A 21,960-nucleotide genomic window follows, 5' to 3' on the forward strand; every position below is an offset into this window, starting at 1 on the left:
GCTTTGTTTTGTAACTGCAACTCAAGCAAGTTTTCCTGCCTGCACCGCGACCATCTTCGGTGGAAGTAAAATAATCTTTAATCAACCACTAAGCTTCTGTGCCTAATTCTAGCATGCCGCCTGCCTTCCCCGACCCGGCGTGTCTGGGCTGCTGCCCATAGCCCGCCGCGCGAAAAACCCCCGAGGGCCTCGGACCACTTCCAGCCCGCACAAAGTTTAGCCTCAACACCCTGTAAAGTAGATAAATGTTAGTCCCATCTTAAACAGGATTAATCTCAGATTTGCCCAAGTTAGAAGTCTTTGAAAAATCAGAGTTCACACTCAGGCTCTGTACAGACTCATTAGAGTTTGGGCAGCTAAATTCTTCACAATTTGCATCAGAACTGAGATTAGGCCTGAGTCCTCTCAGCAGCTCCAGGCAAACCAATCTCTGCATAAGTGAAGTGAAGGGGGACTGTACACAAAGGGGCCTATCTTCATTGCAACCAGTAAAGTGCATTAGGCTGTTTTAAGAACAGCCTATACTAAGTAAATGGATTATACTTTTCCTTCATAGTCTATTATTTGCACTATTTATATATGAACAGAATTAAGAAGAAGCTGTAGGAAAGTGATATATTTAAAAATATAGATAGTAAACTTGCTGATGCAGCAAAGTACAGTGCAGAGTTAAATCCTCCCCACAATAGAGTATCCTGAAAGAATATATTCAATACGCTACTATGCCTATAGCTCAGAACATCAGCAAGTGACAAAGATCCATGTTTTGTGTTTTCTGCAGCATTCTCTTTTTTTCTTTTTTTTTTTAGAAGCTGAATTTTTGGAAAGCAGTCTTCCAATGCCAACCATAAACTTCTTCCACCAAGGTTTGCATGGATTTTAATTCTACACAATGCCATGTCTTTTGCAATGGAAAAAAAAGTGTTTTCATTTTCCAAGAATTTGGGGAGGGGGTGTGGAGAGGGATGGAAGGTTGTAAATAAAAAATAAATAAATAAAAAGCCATAGGGCTGAAAGGTCTGCTAAAACTCGATTAATAAATGATGAGTATCAAATGTTTTTGATTATTTACATGTCTTACAAACTGAAAGACAACGCATAGCATATTATGTCCCAATTAAAAATTAAGTAACTCTTAAAAAGAATAAATAGGGTTGGTAGTTAAAATCAGATGCAGCAGTATCCACTAAAAAGTGTGAATAGGTATAATAAGTTTCCAGAACAGGATTTGGAAAGTATCTATCTAGTTCTCTGAAGGACACGAAAATATGAACCCAACCTAGACAAACTGCATCATATACTTTGTACCAAGAGGATGCAACACTTTTCAACCCATGGAGATATAATAATACTGTTTCTTTCTTGCTGGAAAATCAAAAGCAGGCCTCCAGGATGCACATACCCTTTGCTGGTGTGTAATGCCTGTTTTTTCCTTAGTACTACCTCTGGAAATGAGGGACTGGAACAGCCGTATTTCTTTTTATGACAGCAGCAAGATAAAAGGAATAAAATTAAAAGGTGTTTTGAGGCGCATGTGATAAGTGGCAAATTCTCACTGAAGGAAAAGTTAGAATTTCTTGGAAAAAAGAAGAAAAGCACAGATAAACCCATGCTACAGAGACAATGAAAAAGAATAGGTGAAACAGGTTAATCACCCCTATGCAAATCTGATCTTTCTTTTAAAAACAAGGAGCTATGGGGCTGGATTCTCTCACCTGGCATACACTGGCATAATTTTGCTCAGCCAACATATGCCAATATACACCAGCTAAAGGGTGTAGCCAATGATCTATAAAGATACTGAAGGAGAAACCAGTTCCACCATTTACAAACACAAAATTTGGGGGTCAGACTCCATGATCTAAAATCCCTAAAATCTATGGAAAAAAAAAAAATCTATGAAATACCTCCAGACTTTGCAGTAAAAACCATAAGCTCTAAGTTCTTATCTTTAGAATACAAAATGGAGCTCACTGAAAAGTCAAGGGAGGGAGAGGAAATTGAGAAACTTCTAAACCAAAACAAAAAAAAGTTCTATTATCCACCAAATAAATATTTAATTGAGCAATTTTCTGACCAGCACTATTAAAACCTGAAAGAATGGAGCTGACTACGCAGCAATTAAAAGCCTGTTCTATGGGCCTTCAGTGGCAATGAATTAGAGGACCAGAATACACAGGGAACCTGCCAGAATTCATGAAGGGAGCAGAAAAGTCTAGGTTTTCATTGTTTTTGTGCTAATTTGACTTAGGTATGGGCCCACACACATTCACAGACCCTCCCAAGGCATAAACTTGTTCACTGTGAATTAATCGAATTGTACATAAAGAGTTCTATTACCTGTACACAGATTTTCATTGATTCAGAAGTTATCACCTCTGTACAATCATGTATGTCATGATTGGTGGACCATGGAGTGAGTAGAAGTGATTAGTGCCTCATGATACTGAGAGGCTTTATGGCAAATGTAGGGAAAATTACCTTTTGAATGGCATGCAGCATGACCTGCAAATCTTGACAGGCTAAAAGGAATTTGAGTTCAATAGTTCAGATATTCTTCATCTCAAATATGTGATGTGCTTAACTTTGCTTGAATTATATATGTTTCCTACTTCCTTAACAAACACTGGCTCTTTCTGCCGTACTTATCCAATTAGCATAATAATAATTTGCATCAAGTGCAGGAGGGGAGGTTGAACATGTCCCATTGTCTGATGTCATTTCCAGGCCAAATGTTAGGGGAAGATTCTTCAGGCAGGATGAACTCATATGCTAGTTTATTCTGTGGGTGGGGGGTTTATGTGAAAACTCCCTCCAAACTAAGCTTAAAATCTCAGGTGCTCACACCACTGGCACATGTGGAAAGCAGTACAAAGGATGCCTGAAGAGGATGACACCAAGGGGGGCACAGTCTTTTTCAAGCCTGCTCAACCAGACAAGCCTCAGTCTAGATGGGCGAGATGGAAGTGCCGTGTCATAGGTCTCATAAAAGAATGAATCCTACATCTACTGGAGTTTCCCACATGAATAATTTTGGGTCATGGCAGGCTGAAACACACAAAGGGAAGTGACTACCCCAACACTATCTGCTGAGCTAATGGCTGAGTTAGGAATAAAATAGTGTCCCTCCCAGCCCTCAATCCCATTTTGAACTACCAGATCACCCTGCATGTTCTAAGTATACCAACAGCACTTCAATGTGTAGTAAAAAAAACACAGAAAAACTACACACACATATGCACACACAAACACACACAAACACTATGTTACACTGAAGAAAAACAAAGAGAAAGAACAACTTTGCTCTTTCCTTTAAAACCTCTTGAAAATACTGGTGCCATTTAAATGGGGGTGGGAGGAATTAATGCTGCCTTTCAGAAGACAGCTTTTGGATTTCTCAAAAAGTAGTTGCAACTGTAATTGTATCTACAGCTTACAACACTTCCATCATATTAGTGTTGCAGTTGTCCAAAGCCAAAATACTTTCAAGTAAATTGCCATAATTTCTGATAAATGATTATTGATGGTTTTTTAACACCTGATTTTCTGTTTAATAGAAAAAACACCTTCAGAACATTATCTCTTTTTAGTGTGTAAAGGTATCACCAGAGGCATTTAAATGCATTGTTGTTTCTTTCCCTTCAGTCCACTTCAGTTTCTGGGCATTGAGCCCTTTCTGAAGCCAAAACACTCAGATTCAGTAAGTGTTCTACACCCTATTAGGAATAACATTCTCTTTTGCAAGTCTATGGCTCTTCTGGATAATGTAATGTCACTTTATTTCTGTGGTTCACCAACCATTACTCTCTTTGATCTGGGGGGCATTCGTTTTTCATTTTCATCTACTATATAGGGTATTTGCATGTGATCACTGTATATCATACAAAGTAGCTGTCAAGAAATTGGTCTGCATTACCATAATGTACCTAAGCCCAGACTTATCTTAGAGAAGGTATTTTTTTATTTTTTTTTTTTACCTTTCTTACTATACTTCCTTTATAACGAACAGGGCATAGGCATGAATGGTCTGTTCATTTGCATGGAAATAACATTACAGGCAGAGCTGTGATACTGAGAAACCCAAGAAATGTAGATGCCTACCAAGCTCCATCCTTCCACATCTTAAAAAACGAGACTCCTATTGAGTCAGAATGGTAGGGCAATAAAATCAGTTTTCCATTTCCACTATGCCCCCTTTGGTCTCTTCCACCTGAAATGGTTCCTCACTTTTGTATTTAGACCCTACACATTAACATTCTTGCATTTCATTCAGATGCAAAGATTGTTTATCTGAACATTAACAAGAAAAACAACCCATTTAATCTACAGGATCTTCAAAGTCAAAAGTGATAAATGCCCATTCAGCCTTCAGGTTCCCATTGGTTACCATTCCACATCAAGTATGTCCTTGTAAAATGACAGAGGGATCAAGTAGATCTTATTCACCAGCCACACAGTATTTACTTGCTTTTAAAAAAACCCACCAAATTCCTGTTGTTTTATCACAGTCCCAATTTAACATAATTGTGGGTGTTCATGTTGCTGTATCATAAGAAACTGTCAGACTAATAAGAAAGGCTTCAGGGTATCTTTGGCACTGCACCATACTAACAAACAATGCATCAGTTAGCCTTTTAGGCCAGAAGACAGGCCAAAATGGCAGCCACAGTGCTTCATGGGACAACTTAAAAGAGCAAGAGTCTAGTTCACACTGCACTCAGTTCTGTATGAACTGCATGTTCTTGTCCACTGAAGTCAAAGAAAGTGGAACGTATGGGACACTTTTTAGGATTACCTTATACAGTAAAGGATCAAGCCCTAAGCTCTTTGTGGCAGAGATTGTAACGTATTTATACATTGGTAACTATATATAAGCACTGCAGCCTTTATGTGCCATCATATGAGAAAGGATGATGATAATAATGGTTGTGATCAAATCACTCTTGCAGTGATTCAGTGATAAAAATTCCTGACAAGATGCATATTAAATTAAAACATAGCAGAAAAACACAAACAGCTTTTAAAGTTCACCCCCCAAAAAACTAGCAGTACATGCTTTAAAAAACTACATCCAAACAAGTCTTTTTAAGTGTTTATTTTAAAATAGCTCTAATATTTCAACACCAAAATATTTCCAGCATTTGCAGAATAAAATGACTCCATATGTTAACCAGGTAACCTGTAATGCCTGTTTCTGCTCTCACTGAAATCAAATTACTTACATTTCAGTGGTAGTAGCATTGAGCTTATACTGCTGCATTCATTAACACGTCTCTATAAATGTCACACCTTTAATTTATCACTGAAAGCCATATTTTATAAATTAACAATAGAAGCATTTTGTATGTGTGGTCTTTTAGCCCCTGTTGTGATTTAGAATTCCTGAAGGTCAAATAAAACACTCTATAGAAAGGCAAAGATGGGGGAAAAAAAGCTTTGCAATATGCTTTTTAAGAGCCTCTGCAGTAAAAAGACAATAAAGAGCGGATTTGTTACAAGGCTTTGAGGACAACTACAAATGCTAAGACCACCACAAAATGAATCGGCTCATGAAAGGAACAGCAACTCGCTCAATACGGTATCTACATTAGTTAACTCTTTTTGTGATTCAGGTCCAAGTCTACATATTGTTCTGTTTCCTCTAGTTCATCTATTCTAGATTCCCTTTGTGACACTTTATCAATGGAAAATCGAAGGAGGGATTTCCAGCTGGGAGCCCAACAAAAAAACAGGAGGCTCAGCCTGGTCTTCTCACTTGTGCTGTAAAAGCTATTTTACTGCAGGAAATAAAAGAGAACTGTGCAAAGAAAAAGCCATGACCTAAAATTATTTTATCATCATAATACTGAAATGCTTTCTAGCCTGCAACATGGTTCTTTTTAGACACCACAATACTTCATTCTACTTTAAGCAGAGCTTCTTGCAACTAAAGTCTCTGTATTAAAAGACCATAACAGCTAAAATTTTAATAAGTTAAAACTGCCAGATACACCACTTCCCCTTCATTCTCCTTATGATTTTGCTGGGTTTTCATGCAGTTTTAAGTTTCTCCCTCCACTTGCACCATTGCAAAGACCATGTCGTAACAAAGGAAGCTACACCAACAGCTCAAGTTGCCAAGTGAAAAAGATTGCACAAAGTGCTGTCGGAGCACTGAGATCTGTCCCCAGCCACACGTTCGTAGTTAAGATAATGGGACATGTTGCCTGCTGGACTCTGCATTCTAATGGGTATTTATGTGTGTAAAATGAAGTTGTAAGTTTAGAGGGCATTTGGGACTGACTGACTACTGCGTGCTCTGCAAGCAGATGGTAGGCAAAGAACTGCCCCTCCCTAACCAATATAGCTGATAAAGGTGGTGTGCCTTGGATAGCCCTACTGAGGAAAGCAACTGCAGACGCAATAAAAATCAGGCTGCTACGGCCAGAATTCAAATGATGATCACTTCCGCTGACTCCTCTCTGCAAGCAGACACACGAGCAAAGCTGAGGAGAGAATGTCAGTGTTGGAGGATCCTGTACCAGGGCTCTCTGCTAGATGCACCAAGCCTTAAAGATGTATCTCATATTAAATTTATATTGGCAGACCTCACTGCAATAACCTGAGAATCCAAAGAGGTACCAGAAGGAATAGGGGAAAGTTAACCTCTAAAGCTTGTCCCTCAGCTTTTAAAGAAATATTTAGCCTGCCAGATCATTCTGAATTTGATTTCGAAAAGGGATATCAGACCCTGGTTTCTAAGCTAACCCCAGATACTAAACCTTGGGCACTGGTTGTTAAGCTTCTCAAATTCACTATAAATGAAAAATATAGATTAGTTGCTCTCCACAACTGTTGGGGGGAGGGGGGTCACCACACGATAAGATAATGATTTTGCAAGATCTAGTAAAAGATGTGCTTATACTTCCTCAGTTTCCTCCCCACCCCCCATTTAACCTCTCTTCTGGCATCCCTAAACCCCTCCCCACAACCTTCTCATCTCTCCTTCCCCATCCCAAGACCTTTTTTAAGTTCAGACCCTGCATCCAAAGACACAGAGTATTGCTGTGTTGTAGGAGCAGTTCTAGGAACACTCCAATGAAAAGAGAGAGAGAAAAAAGGAGACATCATTAGAGGGAGACAGATTTCTTTCCTGTTATACAGTGTTCCCTCACCCCGATTTGAAAAGTAGCATGAGACAAAAATAATTCTTAACACAGCCGAATGGTTCTGAACCTCAATTTTATTTCCTAGAACACGAAGGGACTCAACACCCAATGAAAAGAGAGAGAGAGAAAAAAAAGAGACATCATTAGAGGGACTAAAGACAGAATAGCATTTCTATTACAGACACACTTGACTACAGATACGGCTGTTAAATTAGAACGTGGCTGGGCAGAAAAAGCATCTGCTTGCTGCATCATATCCATATTCAGAGAGGTAGCCATACTCTTCCACAGCAGCATTAGAAGTAATAGTGAGTTTCAGATGTTTTAATACTCAAAGCTAATGTAAATGGATCTGCATTGACCCTCACTAACATGTACAGGCCTATGATCCTGACAACTTTCATCTGTTTTTATGAAATTATCTGGAAATCCCTTCTTACTACTGTAATCACTGGGGATTTTAATAAAATATTTCATACTTTCATGGACAACTCTTGCCCCAATGTCATAAAGTTGACCCAAACTAGAATGATGCTAGATTACACATTAGAGACCTAGATAATTCCCACATCCAACAGGCAGGGACTATTCATCCTTTTCCCTCATACATGGTCCTATCTTTCTGATCTCCAGAGACATGGTTAGTTCTGCAATTATCTCCTTCAGAGACTAACTGTTCCTTCTGATCATGCACATATTGCTCTTCAAACAGCAGTAGTTCTAGATAAACAGTTATGTAGCTAGAGATTTTTAATTTATCAGCATTTCAAGATGTTTGCTGAAAAAGAAATCAAACTGCTCCTAGAGAAAAATGAACCTTCGACGCCTAGCAAGTTACTAGGGGAGAGTCTCACGCCTGTTTAAGGATTGGAATTATTAGTATCTATGAAGAATAGGGAACATAGTGAAAAAACAAAAGGCCCTGCCTGAGAAGTCTTTAAAGTATCTGGATTTGTCTTATGCTTACAGCTCCGTATTCGTATTTGGTGTGATCCCAAACAACGTATAGACAGGAATTCAACAAACTATGAATTCACATACACAGACCCAGTTCACCCTAGGTTGACACAAGCAGGATTTCTGGGAATCAACCGGGTAAAAAGCTGTCAAGTTGTTGGCATGATTCCCAAGGCAAAAAGGTTTCTGTGCATAGAATCACAGCTATCCTCAATATATATGGCACACTTATATGCATCATCCAAAGATGTTAATAAAGAACTCTTTATTTAAAAATGCTGTGAAAACTGGACACATACCATGGATTGATTTAAAAAAAAAATACTACCTTACCATAAAGAGCCGCAGCCCTATGTAGTAGTCAGAGGGTCAGTTAAAAGACAGAGGAGAAACACACTTTATAGATTAACAAAATAAGACAGAGAGAGAGAGAGAGAGAGAGAGAGAGTGCACAAGCTTTTGTGAACTCAAGTTTAAGTCATCAGATGCTATGAAAGGGTAAGTTAACAAAGACAATTTACCATATGAGATGGAGAACATCTCCAAGCTGGTTTCCCCATCAGACTCTAAAGGCACTTCCTTGAACTTTGGTCTAACGAGAAGCTTGAACTCTTTCATGAGTCATTTCTGGAGCACGCATTTCCCCCATGTTGAGAGAAGCCTTATTATTGGTTATTCACAAGCCAGAATGAAATATCATGCTATGTTCCAATGGTAGGCCAATTTCACTTATTAACAGTTATTTCAAAAGATAATGGCAAAAGATCTAGCCATGATCCCAGAGGAGGTTTTCTGTTGTGCCATTCACCCATGTCAAGTCTGTCACAAACAAGTGTGGTATCTTGATATTACTTGATAGTGTGATATCTTGATATAGGATTAACCCCCAAATACATGGTATTCTAGCAGCGAAGTCAAAAGAGGCTTTTGAAAGTGTGTGCTGGAGATATATGTTCCATACTCTAAAAAAAAAAAAAAAAAGGAATTTGGACCCGTGTTCAGTTTCTCTGACCACTAACTCAAAAATGTAGGCTAATATCTAGGTACAAAATGAGTTGGGAAACACCAAATTCTTGGAAATCACCAGGTGCTATGTAGCGGGGCTATCTTTCAATGGAATTTCTATTGGCAAACTGATTTGCAATTAATTTGCATCTAGGTGCAAAAAGGCCAAGAAATATTAACCACCTACTTATTTAGACCCTGTGCTTAAAAATGATAGTGTGACTTGAGTCTAGGGAAAGATTAATGCTATAAAAATGAACATTCTGCCCGGACTATCCTATACACTAAATATATGCATGACTCCATATTATTTAAAAAAATACAAAGGATTTATTAAAGCTTTCCTGTGGGGCCCTGATCAATGCCCAGAGCTATCATTTGGATGGGGGGAATTAAATCTCTAACTCTATACAAAGGGGAAATTAATCTCACAGAGCTACTACTATGCTTTGATCATGTCATAGATGTGAAAGTGGTCCCAGAAAGCTCTTATAACTATGTTGGTAGAAATTTTGGCTTTATAAGAATAAATCCAATTTCACCCTCTGCCCCAGATTGTCTTGGTTTTGGGTGCCTACAGGAGTACATACATGAAGGCTTTGAGAGCATTCTAGCTAAAGCATATTATCATCCTCACCTTCAGGCAAAAGCACCTATACAGGGCAATGCAGACTTGTAAATGTTTCCTTTACAAACACTATAGAAGCCATGGCCTGATACTTTTGGCAGAGTGGCACTGCACACAAGAAAAACGCTTACTAAAATACCATTGCAGTTCATTTACCCCAAGTCTACTGGAAACTCAAGAGACACTGCATAAACTCCCCAGGCCCATGTATACTTTGTAAATAAAAATGAACTTCATTAGTCTAGAGCTCTTTATTAAGTATGGAAAGGGGACTTACCACTGCCCTTAAAAGAATCCTAGTGGCAGAGGATATTCCATAAGGTTAAGAGTGCCTCTATGGACTGCAGGCTGCCCTTGATATGAATTGGACATCACAGAGATTGCTGACAGAAGAAAAAAAAGGCACATGCATAATGTATATGCTAGAAGGCTGCTCAGCAGTCAGGAATCTATGAAAAGAGGTGAGCACAGGATGTAAAATGGTGTTTCACTTGAAGTGCTGTAGCATGATAGTAACCATGATGATCCAGGTAATATACAAGAAGCAGGATTTATTTGGTAATAGCTTTTATTGGACCAACTATATAGTTGAGAGAGATGTTATACAAGCTTTTGGACACAAAAAGTTCTTCCTTAGGGTGCAATATTACCAAAGACATCCTGCTTCTTGCATAATTATATTTTAGGACTTTACCTGATAAACTGGGTTTAATTCTGCACCAGAGACTTTGTTTTGTTCCCAGGCAGCAATCATGAAGCATGTGGTGTTAGAAAATAGAAGAGTAGAGAAAGTATATTCAGATCTAAGTCAGCCACAAAAAAAATTAACTTGTCGCTGTAAAGAAATTAAACCAAAGCAATTTGTACCATGTTTCTAGATACATTTGGATCAAAACCAGTGAGACTGTGCTGAATGCCAGACTTCATACCCTTTGTCCCAACTTTTTCTCCTCCCCTCATCTTTCCTTTCCCCATTCTCTTATTTTATGACTGTAACATGGGCCTCTTATATGATCTACATAGCGTTCCCTGGCCCTCCATCTTTACAAGCTACAATACTGCATATCTGTACAATTCTGCTCATGGGCAGAGATCTAGGATTTTGGAAGGGGCGTGGTGCACACCATGACTTTTAACACAACACATTTTTCTCCAGTTAAAAATAAACTATATGCTTTAATAATATGTTAGGGAAACTAGGACTATATTATTTAGTTTAAGATCAAAGCAAAAACAAATATAACTACTGGAACATGCACTATTTTGCTAGATTATATATAACGTCTAAACAAAAGCCACAACATACTAGGCAAAAAATAGTCAAAATAATCAAATGATACTGTGTCCTGTAGCCATTATATTAGTCCTGTAGCCATGATAATTTAGTCACAAAACAAAATCTAGCTTTCTCGAGCACCTTGACAATGCCTCCGATACTTCACTGCAAGTCATTCTACACCTGAGTTAATAGTACTATACATGAGCTAAGATTGTTAGCTAGAGTTAAAAACAGTATGCGGGGCCGTGAAACAGAAGAAAGACATTACCAGGAATGGATAACAAACAGCAAAATTGCAGATGAAACAATAGTTTGAATAGTGGAATATTAAGACAATTAAAAAGAGGGGGGTTTTAACATGTGTGGAGTAGAAAGGAATTAACAGGAATGAAGGAGATGACAATAAGCCATAAAGTAAATTGACTCTCTCAGCACTGACTGAATACAAATATGGCTGCCCCTCTCAAGGAGCTGATTTTTAAGTTTGGGTGGAGCAAGAATCAAAGGGTACATGCAACTGCATTAGTGCACCCCCCCCCCCCCCCCCCCCCCATCCACTCCTGGTTCTGCTGCATACCTGCTAAGCATGTGGTACTGGAGACATACACAAACTGTAACGTATTTACCTACTTGTACTTTTATCTCTTTATGAAAGTCAACATACAGTCACAAAAAGCCTGGGGGTTGGACTTGATGATCTATTGAGGTCCCTTCCGACCCTAACATCTATGAAAAAAATGGAATCTTAGCTCATTTAGACTGAACTCCTATACCTCAGGTGCTTCTAACACTGAGCTTAGATTAAAGCTCAGTAGAGCCCAAAGGTGTCTCTGTTACCACAAGGCTCCTGCTATGTCAAGGAACTGATTAGATAAGAAATGCTGACAAAAACTCAACAGGCAAGTCCTCCACCTTGATGCTCAGGAAGGTAAAAAAGCTCCCAGGATCCGCTGAGAATCTGGAGGAAGATTCTTTCCCAACCTCAGCTCTGGTGATCAGTGTGACCCTAAGTATGCGAGTAAAACAAAATAGCTAAGTGTCTAAAACAGAATTCTTGGTATCACTTCAGAACACTGGCCCACGCTGTTTGACCTCCTGTCTGCAGCTGCAGTCAATCTCTGATGCTTCAGAGGGGAAAAAAAAACAACAAAATTACATCTAGACAACTGTGCATCAGGAAAAATTTACCACTGCAAACAACCAGCCCTGAAGCATGAAATTCTGTTATAACCATTAATGCAGAACTGAAAGTTTAACAGTCTAACAGCGTCTTTTTAAGTTATTAAATACATTTTGCTTTAATCACATTAATTTTTTAAAAATGTACAATAATCTCTGTGGTTTAAAATGACTTTGTATTCACATTTTTTAATGGAGAGTACTTTTATTCATCTATTACATTATCCTTTCAAGAAAATTATCATACTTGACTATAAGTACTTAATGAGGCACTAATTAGTACTCCTATTTTTTCTCCATTTAAAACTCCTTTGAGAAATGAGGTCAAAAACTTTCCTTAATGTATCTCTTAGATTAAGGGAAAAACTATCCAGATGTCATCTGTACCTGTCATCTATTTCCAAAAAGGTGAGAAACGAGAGCCCCTTCCAAAACTCAAACACTGGTGCAAAAGTAAACCTCAGTTAGAGATTGTTCTTCACTGAAAAGGACACACCGCAGGGGCCTCAACATTGTAAGAAGAACTTGCAAAACACTAATTTTGAAGCAGGTTGGTCTAGCAATCTATCCCATCTCTTTGGTTTGTGAATGAACGTAAGTGCTTCCTTTGCCTTTCATTTAACAGTACAAATACAACATTTCCCATTCCAATAAGAGTTTTTTGTTTGAAGAATGCAACCCAGCAGAACATTATATGAAGGGACAGACATGCTACAGTGTATTTGTAAAACAGCTTATTCTCCATCTATTTTCCATCAACTGCAAAAACACAATGAAAGTGCAGCTCCACCTTCTTCTGCATAGAGGCCCTGGCAAAGTTGTGGCTTCCTGCCAGCAGCTTTACATTTTTGCTGGTTTTTTGCAAGGGGTGTGGTAGGCAAATTAAGGTTATAAACACCTCCAATGGCAGGCAAAGTCATCTAAATGCTTTTTGAAGAATTTTTACATGTTAAAAAAGCCACTCTGTCAACTGCAAGTGCCTACAAAGTTCTCAGGAAATGCATAGTGTCACCCATGATCTTCATTGCGGATTTGCTCTGCACTATTACTTAATAGCAATGACTTACAAACTACTCTGTCAAAGGGGAAAACTTTCCTTTTGGCACTGCCTCTCTTTCAAATTCAAAGGATATGTCTTCTAGACACATACAAGGGATCATTTAAACTTAAAAAAGGGGGCTTGGGATGAGGTGTTGTGTTTTAGACCCATTTGCTGTGTATTTTATGTAAAGGGGGAAAAATCACTTTAATGGCATGCTTTTAAAGAGCCAAAGTATTAGTCCCACTGGAAAGGAACAGAGTTAGAGAGAAAGATGCTGAGGCAGCAGAGCCTGGAGTGTGGACGTGAATAGTTCTCTAGCATTAGAAAGACTTAACAGCTTCAGCTAAACAGCAGAAATGGAAGAAACTGGGGACACTGGCCTGAGGATGTGTAAGACTGAAACCAAAGAGGATATGGTAAGAATTAAAAAAAAAAAGCTGTCAGAAGGAGATGAATATTTGCATGTGGCAAATAAAGGAGAAAAGAAAATACTTGAATAACGGTGGCTCAATTTTGCCATATGCTACTTGTACAACTATGCTATGGGAGCCATATTAATGGCTGGGAAGGACCAGGGCAGGCTTTTACCTGGATTCAGTAATATGTCAAATTCAAGAGAAAATCCACCTTTACAGTACTTTGCATATTTGTTGCATAATAGCTGCCCTAAATGAAGGCCACGATAAGAGGATGCATGTATATATGTCAGTAGATTGGTTATGAAGCAGAAACCAGATAACCACAGTATACACATTCGTGTTGGCCCCTTTGTGATATCACAGAGAGACCTGGTTGACCAAGGCATGTTGGAGAAAAACTGTCAGTCCTGCAAATGGAGCTGAAGCCACCTCTACCCTCATCTCAACACCTCCCAGCCAAATCCAAAGGGAATAAAAATGAAAGAAATCAGAGATGGACTGTTTTTGTGAAAGGAAACTTGGGGCTGAGGCCAACAGAACACAGGAAGGTGAACAAAGCAGCCCCTGAAACAAGAAGATATTCCCTGTGAAAATTAACTCCCAGGTTGATTAAGAGTAAAACCCTAGAAAAATGGGTTGCTCTGACCATATTTAGAATACATAAACTATGTCTTAAAAAAGGAAGCAAGTCAGCTGATCACACTGTCTGCCCATCCAAACATACCCACGTATCAGGTGAAGTCCGATAGCTTCATCTGCTTTGTGAAAACAGAGCCACGCATTAGCTCGGTGTCCTGTTAAGAGCTAAACAAGCTAGGTTATAAGGACCTGGAAACAAATCAACCACTCTCTTCTGTGTCATGTGCCAAAACACAGAAAAGCGTACTTCAGAGTTATGTAAAGAAATGTCACTCAGGGCTGATCACAACATAGAAAAAGGACCCTTCGTGGCTGATTGCCAAGAGAAGTGCCAGGCCCCTTTATTCTGTAAGTGCTACCCAAGAAACTTGGATGTCCCAATCAGCCACACCCCTGTAGATTGTTAGCCAGAGATGCTCCCCCAGTCCTGCTCCACATCATATGTACTGTGGAAAATATGGGAACAGCCCAATGCCAACCAAGGGCATCTTCATGCATTATGGACAGCTACCAAGACAACAGGAATAAGTGGATGATGAGAGGGCATGAAGAAGCAGCTACAGCAGAAAGGCATGCCTTCCTGCCTTACGCAACCATTCCGGGTTCAGCTCTGATATCTCTCCTGAAAACAGAACAGTTCCACCTTCCCCACACACCTGCTTCTAGGAGACACTGTGAAGGCCCAGACAAGGAAGGGCTGTCAGCCACTTCCCAATGCTCCTACCACAGCCACTTCCCAATCTGATTCAGCAGGAGACATGCAGCACAGTTCCACCTGGCCACATGGCAGCTGTGGCAGTGGAGTGAGTATAATATAATTACAATTAATAACAAATTAATTAAGAATATGGTTAAAATGCTTCTATTATAGTATTCATAATACATTTATATTCACTTATTGTTGGTGTGTCCGCTGCATTTTGAAAAAGATTTGGAGGGGCGTGCTTTGAGTCTAAAAAAGTTGAGCACCACTGACCCTTGGCAATGATTATTTACTTTGTTTGCAATCCGCATTTAATCTTTTTTTTCTTTGAATGCAAACAGTAAGTACAGTTACAGACATCAAGCAAGTGGCATCAGGCAGTCGTTGATCCCAGTAATTCCAACATTTTATATAATACACATACATGAACACCCCCCTCCACCCCCCACCCCCCCATCATCTTGGAATATTGTCTGAAGAGGCACTGTCATCTAGCTGCTTTCAAAGGATGATTCAAAAGCAGTTTCAGGTACAACACCTGTTCGAGATTGCTTGCAATTTTTTGTGGCTTTACAATCACATTTTCTGATTTGTAATGCATTTTACCTCCCCTGGCACCATAAGAAAGAACCACACAAACAAAAGACGAAATTGACTGACTATCCAGGGAAATAATGCAACTGACTATGCACAAAGTGCTGTCAAATATGCCCAAAGTAAACAAACTGAAGTAATAGATCCTTTTTCCCCTCCAATCTCTTTCATTTATAGCAATTGTAGGTGTTACTGGTAAAGTAGAAATAATTTTAGACAGCATTTTTCCTACTGAGACAGCTAGCCTGTATCATTTTCATGAGGCACAAAACTTCTGCAGCCTGCTACATATGTGGCAAATACAAGAAGAAGGCTTCTTGAACCAAGTCCAGATATATAAGGCCTCAGGTAAGCTATAGGTTAAAAACCTGATTCACCAGCCAGTTCAGCAACACCTACACTTGAGGGATAGGACAACTCCAAATGTGACTGGCTGCCTTGTTAATATGCAGAGAAACACTGGTCAAACACTGGTCAGCATATGGTCAAATCTTGCTGAGATTACAGTTTGCCTCTAAGACTCTATTACATGCAGCTGAGAATTCCTGCCCAGCAGAAAGGATTTAGTTCCTATCAGAGACAACCATGGCACAGTGCAGGGCCTGGGGCAAATCAGCTTGTGCGGGGCCTGGACGTGGCAGCAGCAGGGGGTGATTAGCAGCCGGATGTGAAGCTGGCCTGGGTCTGTGGGGCCCCCCAAAGCATGAAGCCTAGGGCAGTTGCCCCCAATTCACCCCCCACCCCCCGACACACTAGGGATGGCCCTGATTCACATTTGCAAAATACTTGGTATAAGAAAAACACTATATAAATGTTAAGTATTTACTGCCATTACCTGAATCCCTGTGTGAACAAACAGAACTTTAGTTTATAGCACTGCCCCATGCTTCATCAACATGAAAATAAATCGATTCCTTTTTAAAAAATAAAGAAGGAAAACTAAATAAAAAGTGTAAGCATCTAAGGCATCCACAATATTTATGTTACTTTCACTGTCAATGCCAATGGCTGTAAATTTAGTGGTGTATAAATTGACAAATGAATTCAGATTACAAAGCAGAGAGTGTACAGAGCAGAAGGTCATTAGATACCATTAGAAATGGCATGATGTTACATGCATTTAGAAAACAATATAGCCAGCAAATTAAGTTTAAATTACATTCCGGCATTGCTTTCACAGTTGTGGGTCCATTGTTGTAAATTCTTATGCCAACAGTGGCTAAAACAATAACACCAAAGCATTTGATGCTAATTCAGGTGTGAAACATGACAAATTCTTCTGTCATGTCTGAAAAATAAGTACATACAGTCCTAGAAAAGACCTAAATTTATACTTAAAAGGAACATACATTCTAGTTTATTTATAATTTTCCAATGTGAGAAGAAGGGTAGGAAAGGAGGAGAAAAGGTTAGTCAATTAAATAGAAAAACCAGCAGGGGAAACCCAAGAAATCAAACAAACAAACAAAAAACAAGCTAGCTATGAAAGACTGATGTGATGAAAGTATTTGCCAGCCATTATCATTCCTACTAATGGCCAGTTGGATTCTGATCATCTATGGGTTTTTGATCCTCAGTTAACAATTCTCTTTTCTTTCCACGTACCAACTTAGCAAAATGAAAGACAATTCTCTCTGTAACAGATGAGTTCCTCACTATTGTCAGTAAGGCACTATAGATAAAGGCAACCTGCAAAGGAAATGAAAAATTGGAAGTGTGGCCCTCATTTCTGATTCTTTCAGATGTGGTGTTGGGGTTGTATAGTCCCTGCAGTATCAGAGTGGGTACTGTGTGCGCATGCATGTGACAAGCTTAAGGCCTAGTTAGTAGATTATCTGCTATCACTTTTCTGAACAATTTCTCAAAGCCAGTAGGGTATACTGTTATGCAAGATTCCATTAATATGCCCACAGTTAACAGACTTCTTTTCTGAAAACTGATTTCTATTCACCGACACTGTCACCTGCAGCTTATAACTTATAAAAGGATTTTGCTAACTTGTGGTAATGCCTGAGATACCCATTGTGAATTAATGAATGACTTATTACTATAAAGAAAATATTAGCCATGCAATAGGGAAGTAAGCAAACATTTTAAAATATAGTTTGTTCATTTACTTGGCAGTTGTATCTGGAGTGTTAATTATTTATGCTAATATCTCTAAAGTAGTAAGAAATGTACTATAGTATATCTAGCAGATACAGAGGGAAAAGTCCTAAGCACCAATTAAGGAAAGTGTCTATTCAAGGCAGCATTTAAGCATCTGCTTAAATTTGAACACCACTGTTGTCAACGATTAGGTTCATGTTTAGATTTTTCCCTAGCATTGACAGCCCATGTAAGGGCAACCCTGCTAATTCTTCTATGATGAAAAATGGAAAACAGAACTATCAAGTGTGTGGAGATTAACATTGCTGTATTGTAGCTGTTTTCATTGAGAACTGTATGTAAAATATTATTTCTTCATTGTGAAACATTCATTTTACATTCCAGCCTAGTATAATACTGACATATATAAAATACTGAATACTGAAAACCTTTTATTGACACATTCAAAAAATCTTTAAGTATCCTGTAATAATAAAACTGGTTTGCAGCAGAACTATGTATCATTGCTCTGCAGTCCCAAAGCATTGTAGGCATGCAGCTATTCTCCATACACTGCATGCAGGAACGTTATAGCAGAAGTTCAGTTATAAACCTGAGCAATGTCAATGGAAGAAGCACAACAAAACTCACACAACCCCATCATTTCTGTATACATTTTATTCACTGCTACTTCAGGCAGCTGGTTAATGTAGCCATGAATTCTAGCAACTGAGCATAAGAAATGCTTTATTTGGTATTAACAATTCTAAGATGAAGCCAGGAGAAGAAAATGTGTGTCTGGTTGTGAGATTAAATAGGAATTTGTACTTACATAAAATATATTTTTGCACATAAAATTGTCACATTTAAGATACAAAACAGAAATGTGGCTATTAACCAAAAGAGGATTATAGATTTTTACTCAATATATTTTACTGAGGATGCATACAAGATAAGTCTTGTAAGACAGCTGCCACCTGAGGGAAAAATATTAAGGATCTACGTCAATATTGTGTTATTTCAGTTTTATATTAATGTAAATAATATTGAAATCAATGGAGTTATTGAAGTAACTTCATTCCCCAGACACTTAAGTCATACCCAAGTTAACCCCTGTGCAAAGCCACCTACCATATGTATTCAGTGATCATGTTTACTGTGACCTGGCAAACCTCAAAGCAAGGGAGTTGCTGCAAACGCTGTGAACAAAGTCCTGGCCCCACTGAGGTCACTGTGAGCTTACAACTGACTTCAGTGACATCGGGGTACCATGTTAGTGACAAAGAGCTATACCAGCATGGCTTTGTCTAAGATATGCTATATGTCAGTAATGCACACAAAGGGTTGCTGAACTCATATTTTTAATTACTCATTCATCCCAACCTTCCCTTATTTTGCAACTGCCCTGTTTGCCTCCACTATGTTGGCTCTTCCCCACCCTCTCCCCCAGCTGCCAGCTGAATGTTCCCTGCTCCTTCCAATGCCTGACTTCCATTCCAATTTTTTCTAATTGCAGCAGCTCAGCTGTGCGCTCTCCTGGAAATTTACTCCACTCCTGCTTTCTCAAGTTCTCTGAAGCCAGATTTTTGTCAATTATGCTCGACTGCCAGAATGAGGAGAGCACAGAAGCTGAAGAGTTCAGCCCAAGCACAAAGCAGGTGCCACACAGTTGAAGAAAGCAACACAATAATAAAAGGGAAGAATCTCTGCCCAAGGGTGACCCTTGGCATCTCATAAATCCTGAATGGTCCAAAGAGAAGAGGAGGAAGCCCAGGACCTCACTTTAATGAAAGCCCTGGAGAAATTCTGCTGACATCACTATCATCCATGAAAGCAAAGCTTTGATGGTTTGTCAAGAGAAACTCAGGGCGGATTTTCATGCCTGTGTCTTATTTTCTTATGTTTATAATGCTTCTGTCTGGAAAGTCTGTTTGTATTTAAATTCACGAAAAAGCCATTAGTACCAATAATGTGTCATCACAGAGGGCCTGGCAGCAGCTCCATGGCTAATTTGAAATTTGTAATTTAAAGCAGGACTAAAATTCCTCTGTTTCACACTTCCTCTCTTTAATTCATTCCTCAAATTTGACATCATCACTCTTCAAAAGACACTTGCATTCTCAATGTCAGTGCTACCTTTTCCCAAGGAGAAATTTGAAACTTCTCATGTTCCTAACATTTTAACCTGTTTTGCCATACAAATCTTTGGATTCTCCACTTTTACAAAGCCAAAGTCCTCACAGGTTGCAAACATCGTGTTCACAGTCTGATGGCACCTCAGACACAGAGCGCTCTAGTAAGTTTAAAATGACACATGAAGTTATTCTCCTCATCCATGTCACCCTCACTAACTCTGTCAAGATTAGCCAGCTATACTGTTTGTATCCTATCCATCGTGGCTGCTTATATGACTCTTATTACGGCAGTATTTGACACCTCACAAACCTTAATCCATTTATCCTCACAAAATCCCAGTTTGGTAGGGAAGTGTTATTACCTCCAGTTTACAGATGGGAAATTAAATATGAAGCTAACTGATTTGTCCCAGGATCAGTTAAGTCTGAATCTCTCAAGTTCACTTGTAACTTCTGATATCCCTAACTAGAACTGAATCAACAGAACAGAACAGAAAAAAATTTTATATTGCTGTCCACAAAACTTCATTCGCATTGACATTTCCTAACTAGTTTTGTCCCTGGATTTACCAGCTGACCCTGGATACAACCCTGAGGAGCTATGCTGAGCAACAGAGGAGGTGGGTGAGAATATCCTCTTGTGGAGAAGAGGAAGGAAGGGAGAGACATGAAATTCCACAAGACCAGGCAGAATGAAGGTGTGAGGGGCTGAGTGCATCTTTCAGGAGGCAGGACTTTCTTAAAGGGTAGCTAGAAATTAGTAGAAAGTGGGCACTGCCAATTACTTCAATGCCATGGTTTCAGCACATCAGATTCTACTCACGTTACAGACTGAATATAATGGGGAGAAAGGTGGTACCATGGTGGGAAGCCTTGAATGTGTTCAAACAATTAACTACTCCTGTTTCTACCCCTGCCAATTTCCCTCATCCAAGGATCTCCAGGAGGACTGTCCTTCATACTATGTTCATAAGATTACAAAAAATGCCATCATTCCACTTTTCTACATATGACCATCAACTTCATTTTCTTCTAAATTTTCAAGGAAGTATATGATTTACCCACATGAACATTCTGCAAAGCACTAGAGAGCTGCCTGCTAGGATGCTAAAAGTGGCAACAGAGTTGCAGAAGGGAAAAAAAGGAAAGAAAATTCCAAGAAATCTTTGACTCGTCCATTATTATTCATTAGTTTTTTGGAGCAGAGAATGGAATGCCATCAGGCTGAAAGTGACAGGATTATTTTCTACTCTTAGTGATGTCAATTCTCTTAGAAGCTACAAGGGATGAGAAAAAAAAATATAGCAAAATGCTAAAAATGACTTCTAAGTTTTGTTGGTTTTGAAAAGAGATCTAAAAAAAGTACATGAAATTTAACTCCTACATGAGCCTGTGTGTATCTGAACACTAGAAAGTGCTGCCCAAGGCGTGTGCCACCTATAACTCAGGCTAGCTACCAAAATCTTCAGAGACATATCCACACAGAACTCTGTGCAAGCCTCCTGTGTTATGTGAGGTTTTTTTTACTATATAGTAAAGGAATCACCCCAAAAGAAAGCAAAGGAAACACAAATAGACTGAGAACCTAGCAACCCGATACCTTTTTAGCTTGCAGACTTCACTGTCCAATTAATGTGCGACAAGCAGAGCAGATCTATCTGCAGTGTTATTTCTAAAGCTTTTAGAACAACATAGTATTGGTTAAGTACGACAGCAAAAATGGCTTCAATAAAATTCTGAAAATAACATACTCCACTGCAGAACGCCAACACACTATTTTTAATTGTGGCTCATTAAAGATGTAATGGAAGAAGAATATGTTCACTTCCACTACAGTTCCATCAATGCAGTGAGATAATAATGCTGCTGTACCATGCAGAAAGGAATACTTATGCTTAGTAATTTAAGTAATTTAATTGAAAGGCAGAAAGCAGTGATTCATTCCTTGTTCTATCTGCAACTATAACATGTTTTTGCCTATCACAGGACCCAAGCAGGCACTGGCTGATTAATTTCAAATGTGAGTAAAATGAAGACCTGGAAAATGAAAAAAGATAAGTCAGTTGAAACACTGAATCAAAAAAATTTTTTTTATTGCAAACCAGGAGAGCTTTACAGAACAGCATGCAAATACAGGCCTCTAA

At 38.9% G+C, this 21,960-nt stretch overlaps 1 protein-coding gene across 7 annotated transcripts in view; it reads right to left on the minus strand.

Moving 5' to 3' along the window:
* ATXN1 (ataxin 1) overlaps positions 1-21,960 on the minus strand; it is a 287,101-nt gene that overhangs the window by 179,335 nt on the left and 85,806 nt on the right. Inside the window, exon 4 of one of the 7 annotated variants that reach the window (XM_019498488.2) lies at positions 10,016-10,121. The exons of the other annotated variants lie outside the window; for them this stretch is intronic. The gene's annotated coding sequence lies outside the window, so the exon portion shown is untranslated. The remainder of the gene's footprint in view (positions 1-10,015; positions 10,122-21,960) is intronic. 7 annotated transcript variants of the gene reach the window in all.

Source organism: Alligator mississippiensis, chromosome 3 (genome assembly GCF_030867095.1).
Source record: "Alligator mississippiensis isolate rAllMis1 chromosome 3, rAllMis1, whole genome shotgun sequence".
Taxonomy (NCBI): Eukaryota; Metazoa; Chordata; order Crocodylia; family Alligatoridae; genus Alligator; species Alligator mississippiensis.